Source organism: Gorilla gorilla, chromosome 3, assembly GCF_029281585.2.
Source record: "Gorilla gorilla gorilla isolate KB3781 chromosome 3, NHGRI_mGorGor1-v2.1_pri, whole genome shotgun sequence".
Classification (NCBI taxonomy): Eukaryota; Metazoa; Chordata; class Mammalia; order Primates; family Hominidae; genus Gorilla; species Gorilla gorilla.
In genome coordinates, this window is record NC_073227.2 from 137776728 (window position 1) to 137789391 (window position 12664).

The 12664-nt window shown below is 32.9% G+C and overlaps 2 long non-coding RNA genes across 2 annotated transcripts in view; one reads left to right on the forward strand and one right to left on the reverse strand.

Moving 5' to 3' along the window:
* The window catches only part of LOC129532964 (uncharacterized), a 46432-nt gene extending 44571 nt beyond the window's left edge, over window positions 1-1861 (reverse strand). Inside the window, exons 1-2 of the long non-coding RNA XR_008678947.1 lie at window positions 1802-1861; window positions 942-1051 (exon numbers count right to left, since the gene is read on the reverse strand). This is a non-coding gene — a long non-coding RNA (uncharacterized lncRNA). The remainder of the gene's footprint in view (window positions 1-941; window positions 1052-1801) is intronic.
* Window positions 1862-2539: 678 nt separating this feature from the next.
* The window catches only part of LOC129532959 (uncharacterized), a 28826-nt gene continuing 18701 nt past the window's right edge, over window positions 2540-12664 (forward strand). Inside the window, exon 1 of the long non-coding RNA XR_008678938.2 lies at window positions 2540-2744. This is a non-coding gene — a long non-coding RNA (uncharacterized lncRNA). The remainder of the gene's footprint in view (window positions 2745-12664) is intronic.

A 12664-nucleotide genomic window follows, 5' to 3' on the forward strand; every position in this document is an offset into this window, starting at 1 on the left:
TAATTTGAAATGAGCTACAGAACATTTGAAGTTGATGGAAGTGAAAATTCAGAGGTATAAAGAGTAAGAAATATGGTAAATTATGGTATGCAATTGTTGGGGTCCAGAAACAATATCCCAAAATACAGCGTTTTTACATATTGAACTAAAGAAGCAGCCTCAAGATCTCTCTGATCTTCCCCCACCTTCCTGTCATTCAATCTTCTGGTCCTCCCAAGGCACAGGATAACGCCGTTCTCTGAAGTTATTTTATCTATCGAGATCCTTGACTTCCAAAGAGGAACAAAATTGCTTTCCATCCCCTGCCTAAAGTCTTATTATCTATCATAGAAGACTGAGGAATGCAACCACATCTGGATGCACTATTTCACAAGATAGTATCTGCCTCTCAGTTTCATTCCAATTTTAAAGAGAATCATTTACAAGTTAATGTTTATGTCTACTGCAACCATTCATTTCCCCTGAAAGTTTTCTATTCCTATGCACCCCACTTTCCTCTCCCCAGTAAAGAGGGTATTTTGCACCAACCATCTGGTTCTTCTCTTCAGTTTTTATAATTTGTATGACTCCCATGCACACCTGTGTATGTAATAAATTTGTTATACTTTTCTCTTATTAACCTGTCTTTTGTTACATGGATGTTGGCCATAACACTTTATGGTGGGGATAAAAGGGATTACCTCATTTCTACTTTACACATTGGTGATACAGCTTATTACATTATTATCCATTAATCTCTGGAAGGAAAACCTCTTCGAAAGAAAGGTCTTTAGGAAATTGAAAACCTTTAATACTTGTCGAATTTGCAAAAAGACAGTGAAGGACTCTGCTTATACTGCTACACTAGGAAAAATAAATATTCAATGGAAAAGTAGCTTGAAACAGGAGAGGAGTAGAGGTCACCAATTTTGAGAAGTAAAGTCTATTTCCACACTCCATACCTGTGGGATCTTCTGAAGAAATCCTCACCTCAATAGGGTGCAGTAAGGCAGACTTTATCTTAAGGAGTTTCCAAAAGAAGATTTTTTTCGCTCCAATTACAGGTAGTTCTCTATAAATAGGTTATAAATTCAGTTTGGTTAGTTCCAATAAGAATTTTTAGTGAAATAGTAAAATAAAACAGCAGTAAAAATATGAATAGTAAAAGTAGGAAATGTATTATGTATATAATGTAGAGACTTGCAGAAGTATTTTGTGTTTGTCTGTATTGGGTCATGATGAAAAATGTGTTTCTAATGGTGGAATTGGTCAAAAATTTAAACATTACTAGCTTAACAAAGCAGAAAGGAATAGAGGTAAGATGAGTCATGAGACTTTTAACATTGCTGTCAAAACATCTAAGAGCATTGTTTATTTCTTATTCAATTATTTTACTATATTTTTCTTTATCCAGAGATATCACACAGATAAGAAGCTGGACTATCTCATATTATGTTGCCCTAGAACAGGAAAAATTCAACCTAAGGCAACATTATTCAAGGGAAGGCAACCCATAAACCTCTGACATAGAATTTGCTCTTCGAGAGAGATCATGTACTCCAAGCAGCCAAAAAATATTATCTATGAAAGAGAGTTAGAAAATAAATAGAAATTCTTAGCAAACAGAAAACTCATGTACATACAATTACATGATACATGTGTTAATTTTAAACCTTCATCGGAAAATTTGAAACATTCTATATAAAGTTTTTTATTAATAAATTATGAGAAAATATCTCCACTAAAGGTTATTCACTGAGTCCAATTGTTTCCAATTTTACTGGAATTGCACACATGCTCACTTGAGGTGCTTTTCCCTTACCAGTCTGAATGTTCCAAGGAGGTCATGTCAACAGTTAAAGTCTGCCATTTTGCCTCTTAGTGCGCATGTGTAAGCCCTCTCATCCAACTCCTGAGATCTTATCAGGAAGCTGCTGATCACCAGCTTCAGGTGTTTCTACTTATTGGGAGACTGTCTTTCCCTGGCACCAGTTGCAACCAATTATTACTTTAGAGAGACAGTTTAACAACTGCCTGACCATCACCTGATGGTCATCTGACATTCCCAGTGAGTGGGGTCCCTCTCCACTCTGCTTATGTCTGACTAGCTACCTACTGTAACATTGTTACAGGAATCCTTAAAAAAAGAGAACTCTCTTCAGCTGGAGCCAGAAGAGATGCAATAGGAGGAGTGAGAGTTTAGAAGTATAAAATGCACTTGTCCCTTTGCTGGCTCAACAAGGCAGGAGGCAATATGATGAGGAAAGCAGGTGGCCTTAAAGAGCTAAGAGAAGTCCCAGAAAGGCAGGCAGCAAGGAAATGGGGAACCTCAGCATTACAACTACAGGGAATTGAATTCTGCCAACAATACTTCTCCCTGACCATCACCTGACCATCAGGTGATGGTCAGGCAGTTGTTAAACTGTCTCTCTAAAGTAATAATTGGTTGCAACTGGTGCCAGGGAAAGACTGTCTCCCAATAAATAGAAACACCTGAAGCTGGTGATCAGCAGCTTCCTGATAAGATCTCAGGAGCTGGATGAGAGGGCTCACACATGCGCACTAAGAGGCAAAATGGCGGACTTTAACTGTTGACATGACCTCCTTGGAACATTCAGTCTGGTAAGGGAAAAGAATTAAACATCAAATCTTCCCTCAGGGACTCCAGATAAGAGCCCAGGCCAAAGGGCACCTTGATTTTGACCTTGTCAGACCTGGAGTTGAAAAACCAGCTGCACCCTTCTAGAATTCTTACTTACAAAACTGTAAGTCAATATATTTGTTCTACTATGCTAGTTTTGTGGTACTTTGTTACTGCAGCAATAGAAAACTAATAAATATACGAACTTAAATATTTATTCTTTATATCTTAGATTGAATGTTCAGCTACATAGTGACAATTATTCCATAAAAATAAATATTGATTCATAATATATTTTTTTATTTAGGATACCCCTAAAGTGAGTTCGGCTTTGCATTGAGGAATCGATAGGATGATATGAAAACGCTAAGACTAATATCTTGTGCTTAAAATTCTTAATGTGATGTTTGTTAAATATTTACTCTTTAGTGATTTCTCCATTTGATAACTTTGCAAAATTTTTCACTTTAAAAAATGGGTAATCTAGAAATATTTTATTTCCTCTCAAATGGATTATGCAGATATTTTCCAATACTAGGCAAGCATAGAAGTAAAAACCATTATGATGAAGAATAAGTACACAAAATAGTTTGTTTATTATGAGTCATTAATTTTGACTTTGTATAACATAAGAAGATCAGAAAAAAATTGCAATGACCTTTGTTAAACACTAACTTTGATCTTAAAATTTTTAACTCCATGCTCTCTCGAATAATAAGAAATGTGTAAATATATATCTTATGTTCTGGCTTAACTAAATTCCTTATTTTCTTCTCATCAATAAGTACTGTCTTTTACCTTTTTAAAGTGAATGAAATTAGAGAATAAAAATTTAAATAAAATATTCAGTAAGTTAGTGTGTATTTCTTACTAGAAAACTCTAAATAGCATGAAGGACTTATTTTAATTTTTACTTATTTTCTCATTGAACACAAACTACAGATATAACCGTCAATCTTTACTTTGGATTCTTAAACCTTCAGGACTTGCTGTGATCCTTCATCTTTAGTATTTAAACTTTCTTTGTGGGCATGAGCTGAGAGAAATGTAAAAAATAATAATAAACTTTGTCCATATAGAAAAGGGAACCACACACACACACACACCCGCACACACTAAATCTCTAAGCTCTTGAGAAAATAACAATTTCCCCTGGATTTCATGAAAGAAACAGATGGACAGACCCTTAGGCTCAGGGTGGAAGTGATGGTAGGAAGCTGGGTGTGTGTATTAGGTGAGCTGAGCTTGATAAATCCTCTAGCTCTGTCTCCCAGGCTTTGAAACACTATTGAAATATCTGCAGCATTTTTCTATTTCTATTTTTAACAAGAAATAGAAATTCCAATTTGAAAAATAGGTCAAACCAATTAGGGTAAATAAAAAAATGTTAGACTTCTCTACCCATACTAAGCTACTGAAAGTAACCCCATGAATCGGAAAAAAAAATCCTTTAAATTCTATAAGCAAATTAAAACTATGTAACTTATTCTGTTACCATATCATACAAGAATTGAAAGGAATAAGTAAACATTATTAATGTGGTTATTTTTTACTATATGCCAAAATATTATTTTTATAGTAATAAAAATTTATATTATGATACACTGACAAATTGATCAATGCAACACAGAAGAGAGTCAAAAAACTAATATAAGTTATAAATGATATAATACTTGAAGAAATAATATATATTTAATATCATAAAGAAATTAAACATCATTGACATATGCTTACTTTATATTTGTGTGAAAGACATATTTTTAACCTTTAAAAAAGTTATTATCTGATGGTAAGTTCTTTACTGATATAACTACTATTGGTCCTACTATTACTCTGACTATATTTTCCATAAATATTACAAATTAGGTCTGGTGAACTAATAGATACACGACATGTGGGAAAAGATCTGTGCTTCAATGAAAACTATGCATTATTTATGGCACATTTCACATTACATTATTTTGATTCTATAAGCTTCTTTGCAACTCTGTTAAGTGGTAGATAATTAATAGAAATGCAAAATAATTCTTGTCTATAGACATGAAACTGAATTGTTCCATGGAGAGATAATCCTCTCACTCTTAATACTCAAGGATGAGTTTTGGATCTGTTTACAAATTCTTGCCAGTGTTCCTGATACATAATTCTGAGGAAACTGTGAAGTGCAATAACTGATTCAAAGGAGAACCCCAAACCTACACACATTTGACCCAGCAATCCCATTAGCAATCCAAAGGAATATAGATTGTTCAACCTTAAGGACACATGGATTCATAAGTTAATCACAGCACTATTCGCAATAGCAGAGACATGCAATCAACCTAAATTCCCATCAGTGGTAGACTGGATAGAGAAAATGTGGTACATATACACCATGGAATACTATGAAGCCAAAATAAAGAATAAGATAATGTCTTTTGCAACAACATAGATGAAGCTGAAGACCATTATCCTCAGTGAACTAATTCAGGAACAGAAAACCCAACACCATCTGTTCTCACTTATAAGAATAAATTAAACACAGAGTACATATAGACACAAAGAAAGGAACAATAGACACCAGGGCCTACTTTAGGATGGAGGATGGGTAGGAGGGTGAGGATAAAAAATCTACCTATCTCGAGACTAGCCTGACCAACACGGAGAAACCCCATCTCTACTAAAAATACAAAATTACCCAGGTGTGGTGGCGCATGCCTATGATCCCTGCTACTCTGGAGGCTGAGGCAGAAGAATTGCTTGAATCTGGGAGGCAGAAGTTGCGGTGAGCCGAGATGGCACCATTGCACTCCAGCCTGGGCAACAAGAGCGAGACTCAGTCTCAAAAAAAAAAAAAAATATATATATATATACCTATATATATATATATATATACCTATATATATATATATATACCTATATATATATATATATACCTATATATATATATATATACCTATATATATATATATACCTATATATATATATATATATATATATATATAGGTATATATATATACCTATCAGACACTATGCTTATTATCTGGGTGATGAAATAGTATGGACGCCAACTCCCCACATCATGCTATTTAACTGTAGAACCAATCTGTACATGTACCCTTGACACTAAAAAAAAAAAAAATTAATTAAAAAAAAGTAGTGGATGTTTAGTCAGTTCCATATTTTGTGTTATACTGGGACAGGCTCAAATCCATGACAAAGAGAATCTCTAAAGAGTAACTTTAAAGGTTACATAAATTTCTGAAGTTGGGCCATCTTATTATTTTCTGTTAACATATCAACATATTTTTAAAATGGTTAAAAAATGGTACATTTGTATAGGACACTTAACCACAAATGGAGCTTGCAGGACGGGAAGTTACACTGGTTGAGTCAATGAGTGAGTGGTGAGTGAATGTGAAGGCCTAGAACATTATTGTATATAGCTGTAGACTTTATAAACACTGTATACTTAGGCTCCACTACATGTATTTAAAATACTTTTTCTTTCTTCAACAATTAATTAGCTTACTGTAACGTTTTAATGTCATTTTTATACTTCTTGTAATCTATCATGTCTCACCTTCACACACACATAAAAATCCTTCACTTCTCTAACCCTTATTATGTCTGTTACTGACGAAGAGTTAGGAAGAGCCTTGATCATCAATTAAAAATGACTTGAAAATGTTAGTAGTTGAAAAAATGGCACCTCCTTCTTTAAAAGGCCAGAAGATGATCCTTTAATTTCAGGTATCTTATTCACTATTTGAGAAGAGGCAAATGTTTGCTTTGCTTACTAAGTAAATTTACCCATCCCTTCCAATCTGTGGCATAAACTTAGTGACTACTTCCAATGCAGATAAAAAGAAAAAAAATGAGAAAGGAGGAAAACCAAAAAAAGTAGTTTTCAAAATAGTTGAACATGTTTTCATAGAAATAATAAAAACACATTGAATATCCAGCTCTCTAATGTGAGTTGATTCTAGTTCTCTTCTCCTCAGCCTCGTGAGGCAGTCAACTTTGCTACTGGCAGCCAGGAGTCTCCCAGGAGTTTCAATAGCTCGATACATCCAGAAAAACAGAGAAAGGGAGAAAGAGTGGGAGGGATGAGAGATTAGAGAGAGAGAGGGAAGTTTCTGAATCAAAGAGCGGAGGTGAGATATATTTCCGTCTACTTTAAGATTGTATTTACTTGTCATTTTTCTGGTACCCCTTAACTCTGTATTCAGAACCCCTTTTCCCCAGAGCCAACCATGAAACCCCCAAATAATATGATAACTTTTCCTCTACCTTGTTTGTGTAAAAACTGGCTTTAAAGAAATTATCTGGCCTATCTTGTTTGACTGTTTGTCATAAGACTCCCATTCCAGAGAGGGCACTGTCCATACCCAGAAGGAAGGAATTCATGCTCAAGAGAGGCCAAAAGACTCCAGACACACAGGTTGTGCTGGGTTTCCCCACTCAGTCTATTAGCATTAGATCATGTTTTTTGCCCAATAGTTTTTCTACATGGCTGTGCATACCTAAGCATAAAAATGGGCAATATTCCCTGTACCTTTGAGTCTATATTCTGAAGCCTCCTGTGTTATATAAAACTATGATCAAATACATTTTTATGTCTTTTTTCCTATTAATTTCCTCCTGTCAGTGATTTTTAGTGAACCTTGAAGGTAAGAAGGGAAAATTTTTCTTTGGTCCATACAAAAGTAATTTTATCTTTTTTCTTAAACATTAAAGACACATTCATAGAAATTATTTCAGTATTAGAGCTATATCATTCTAAAATAGATGACATTAAAACATGTTTTTAGAAACATATTTAAATAGAATTTAATATACTTTAAAAGCATACATAGATGTCATCACATAACCTTGTTTTTTTTCTGCCTTGTTAATTACTGAAAAAGGAGAAAAATAATTAATTATAAATGTAAAAATTTGATTTTAAAATTTAAGACAAAGTTCAATTTATGAATAACCATTTTGTTTTGTATTCGTTTTAATCATATATATGTGTGTGTGTGTGTGTGTGTGTGTGTGTGTGTGTGTGTATATATATATATATATATATATATATACAGTCATATATTGCCTAATGATGAGAATTTTCTTTTGACATGAAGCTGAAGCTATAGAACTGAAGTTGCAAGTTCTCTGTGTGTTTCATGTGTCTGTAGTTGAGAAAATTTTGCTTCTTATTAAGAGTGTGAAATATTTTCCTATTTCTGCAGAATATTAAAAATTCATTAAGCTATCTTACAAAATAAAAAATCTGTTTTGATTGGTTTGCATAAGTTAAAAAACACAATACTTAAGAATGTGCAATACATAATATTGCATATTTTATTTTGTACCTTTAATTCATACTTTTTATGGCTGAAGAGTATTCCATTGTGTGGGTATAACACAATGTATTCATTCACTAACCTCTTGATGGACATTTGCATGGTATACAGGATTTGGCCATTACAAATGAAACTGCTATATGAATATTCATGTAAAAGTCTTTCTACTAAATAATGCTTTCCTTTCTTTTAGGTAAATAGCTAAGAGTAGAATGTCTGGGTTGTATGGTTGGTGTATGTTTAACTTTTAAAGAAATTGCCATTTCCTAAAATAGTTGTATTAGTTTACAATTTCACCATCACTGTATGACAGTTTCAGTTATTTCATATCTTCACCAAAACTATGTTCTTTCTTTTGACTTTTAGACATTCTTATGGATGTGTAACATTATGTATTGAAAGGTTTATTGTCATTTCTCTGAAGACAAATGATTTCAAGTATGCTTTCAAGGGCCTGTATGCCAACTATACTTCATTGATGGGGTGGTCTAACTTGATTTTTTTTTTTTAAACAGAGTTCTGAAAGTTGTTTGTAGATAATAAAGCCTTTTTAAAGGTTTTGTAATTTGCAATTATTTTCTCCAAGTGTATTGTTTCTCTGTTCATTCTCTTACAAGTGATTTCTGAAAAACAGGAGTTCTTAATTTTGACAAAGTGAAATTTGTTAACATACACTGTATGAATTATTTATGTAGTATTATATCTAAGAAAATTTTGTCTAACACACTTTCACAATAATTTTATTCTTTTTTTCTAGATGCTTAATTATTTTGATTTTTAAATTTAGTTCTATAATTCATTTTGGGTTAATTTTTAATATTATGTGTTATTGGTCAAAGTTCACTATTTTTAATATGAGCATTAAATTGGTCCAGCATCATTTGTTAAAAAGATTTATTTTGTCCAGTGAATTATTTTTGAATCTTTGCCAACAATCAATTAACCTTATATGTATGGGTCTACTTCCGAACTATCAAGGCTGTTCCACTGACTGATTGATTTTTTACTTTATTGTTGCCAATACCAAACTGTCTTGTTTACTGAAATTTTATTATAATTCTTGAGGTCAGGTAACGAGACTCATTTCACTCCGTTTTTTTGTTTTCAAAATTGTTCTTTGAAACAAATATTTGGCAAAAAAAATATTCTAGGTGACTTCCTTTTCCATATAAATTTTAGAACAAACTTGTGAATTTCTATAAAAATGCATGCTGGGACTTTGATTGGTAGGTATTGCATTGATAGATCAACTTGTGGTGATATTGTTCCACTTATTTAAGCCTTCATTAATTTTTTAAAACAGTGTATCATAATTTTCAAAGTATGGGTCTTGTACATCTTTTGTCATATTTATACCAAAATTTTTGTGTATTATAATGCTTTAAAATGGTACCTTTTAAAAAATTTCAATTGTACATTGACATAAAATAAAATTTACTGTGTATATTGATCTTGTATCCTACTACCTTAAAAAGCCTTCTTATTATTTCTAGTATCTTTTTGTAGATTCCAAAAAAATGTTATGTAGATGACTTGCATGACTAAAGATGCTTTTATTTCTCCTTGTTTAAACTAAATTATTTTGTTTTTTTTCTTGTCTTATTCTACTGAATAAAACCTCAAGTGCAATGTTGAATAGAAATAGTAAGAAAAAAAAACTTTGCCTTTTCCTAGTGTGAGGTTGAAAGCATCGGTCTTTAACCTTTAAATGTGCAAAAGATGTTAGTCTCTGATATGCTAATGAATATGGGTATTATTATTTAATATTTTAACTTTTATTTTAGGTTCAGGGGTATACATGCAGGTTTGTTTTATAGATAAACTCATGACTTGGGTGTTTGGTGTACAGTTTGCTTAATCCCCCAGGTACTAAGCATAGTACCCAATAGTTTTGTTTTTTTTTTTCCTGAAGCTCTCCCTCCTCCCACTCTCCACCCTCAAGTAGGCCCCAGTGTCTGTTGCTCTCCACTTTCTGTCCATGTGTTCTCATTATTTAGCTCCCACTTATAAGTGAGAACATTCAGTATTTGCTTTTCTGTTCCTGAATTAGTTTGCTAAGAATAATGGCGTCCAGTTCCACCCATGTTCCTGCAAAGGATATGATCTCGTTCTTTTGAACATAGATATCAAATTGGTTGAGCGTCATCTGTTGAAAAGACATCTCTCCACTGAATTTCTTTGAACCTTAATCATGGAAATTATGGAAAAATATTTTTAATATTATAATTGGTCTGATTTTTTAAGCCAATATTTAAAAGTCAAATGTCATGAAAAAATTCAGATCACTGCTGTTAAAAACAAGTGTTAAAATAGCAAGCCCACCTAAATACAAAAGGTTCCAGGTGGGGCATGCATCCTTCTGATTGCCTAGTTATTATCACTCTTTATTGTCTCTTGATAATAATGGCAAGAACCAGTTTTTATTTCACATCATGCCTTATTTTCTTAGAGTAGAATAACATTTTTAGAGACATATTTTTAACATAGTGTTCTTTCCAAAATAGAAACTTGAGACTAACAGACTGTAAAGATTTGACATTTCAGTAGAATTGGGAGAGGTAATTTTTTGTTGTTGAAAGAAACAATAGTTCTACATATTCAATATGCAAATAATATCTGTGTAATTTCTTTTTACTGTAGTAGGAATACTTAACATGAGAGCTACCCTCTATAATTTTTAAGTACACAATACAGTATTGTTAACCCTAGGCATAACTGAAAGTATACCCATTGAACCACTCTCCATTTCCCCTCCTGCCCCACCTGCCCCTGTTAACTACTATCCTACTCTCTATTTCTGTGAATTAGACTATTTTATATATCTCATATAACTGAGATCATGTGGTGTTTATCTTTCTCTAACTAGCTTATTTCACTTAGCGTGATGTCCTGCAGGTTCACCCATTTTCTCATGTATGACAGGATTTCCTTCTTTCTAAAGGATAAATAATATTCCCTTGTCTGTATATACCACATTTTATATACTCAGTAATCCATCAATTGACATTTAGGTTTTTCCACATTTTGGCTATTGTGCATAATGCTGAAATGAACATGGGAGTGTATATATCTTTTCAAGATCCTCATTTTAATTCTTTTATACATACTGAGTATATACTCACATGTGAGATTGCTGGATCATATGATAGTTCTATTTTCAATTTTTTGAGGACTCTCCATATTGTTTTTCACAGTGGCTACACCATTTTACATTCCCACCTACACTATACAAGAGTTCCAAATTCTTACATCTTTGCCAATACTTTCCTTTTTTTTCTTTTTGATAATAGCCATCCTAAAAAGTGTAAGATAATATCTCATTGTGGGTTTTATTTGCATTTCTCTGATCATTACTGATGTTGAGCATATTTTTATATACCTATTGGCTATTTGTATATCTTCATTTGAAAAATGCCTATTCACATCATTTATCCATTTTTTAAAAAGTTTTTTTTGTTTTTGCTATTGAGTTGTATAAATTCCCAATATATTTTAGATATTTACACCTTATCAGATATATGGTTTGGAACTATTATATTTTCTCCCATTCTGTAGGTTGCCTCTTCACTATGTTTATTATTTTCTTGACTATGCAGAAGCTTTTTGGTTCAAAAAACTCCCACTTGTTTGTTTTTGCTTTTGTTGCTTGTGCTTTGGTGTCAAAATAGAAAAAAAAATCATTGCCAAAACCAATTTATCTTCTTTTCCTGATACTTCCATAATGCATGAATTGGCTTCTTTGTGGTTTCCCATAAATCTTTTAAGCTTTTGTTACTCTTTGTTACTTTATTTTATTTTACTTTTATTCCTCTGATGGATAATTTCAAATGACCTTTCTTAGACTTCACTAATTCTTTCTTCTCTTTGATTAAGTCTGTTGTTGAACCACTCTGGTTAATATTTTAGTTTGTTTGTTGTATTTTTAGCTCCCAAATTGGTTTGTTCCTGTTTTATAGTTTTTTTGTCTCCTTATCAATATTTTCATTTTGTTCATGTGTTTTCTTATTTCATTTAGTTGCTTATCTGTGTTATCTTGTTACTCACTGAGATTCACTAAGATGATTGTTTTGAATTCTTTGTCAATTAATTCATGAGTATCCATTTCTTTAGATTGGTTATTGGAGATATATTTTGTTCCTTTGATTGTATTATATTTTCTTATTTTTCATGTTCCTTGTATCTTTGTGTCAATTTCTGTGCATTTGAAATAGAAAGCCACTTCTCACAGTCTTTACTGACAGGGAAAGATGTTTACCATTCAGCTTTGCTAGGGATTCTGGGAATCTCTAGAACCCTTTTTATAGATAGGTCTTGTCTGGATTTGTGCACGTGGATTTATAGTGAGAGATTTTCTAGTTGTTTTTGGTTCTCCTCTTCCTCCTCCTTCTTTTCCTCCTTCTCTTCCTCCTTTTCTTCTAAAACCTCTAATCTCTTATTCCCTCTAATGTCTGACCAAAGTACTGCTGTCTGAGACATTGGAGGCATACTGTACTCCTCTTCTTCCCTCCCTGTGGAGAAGCCTCAAGTTATATGCCTTCATCCAGTCTTGCAGAGCTGTGTCTAATGCAGCAAGATGCCTGCCTGTTTTCTTTGTTCCTAGCTGTCTCCAGGCATCCAAACTATGCCTGTTCCATCAGTACTAAGGGTGAGGTGAGAGAGAAACTAGTTCCTTGGATAACACACCAAATGGCCAGAATGTTGAAGGCATATTTCATTC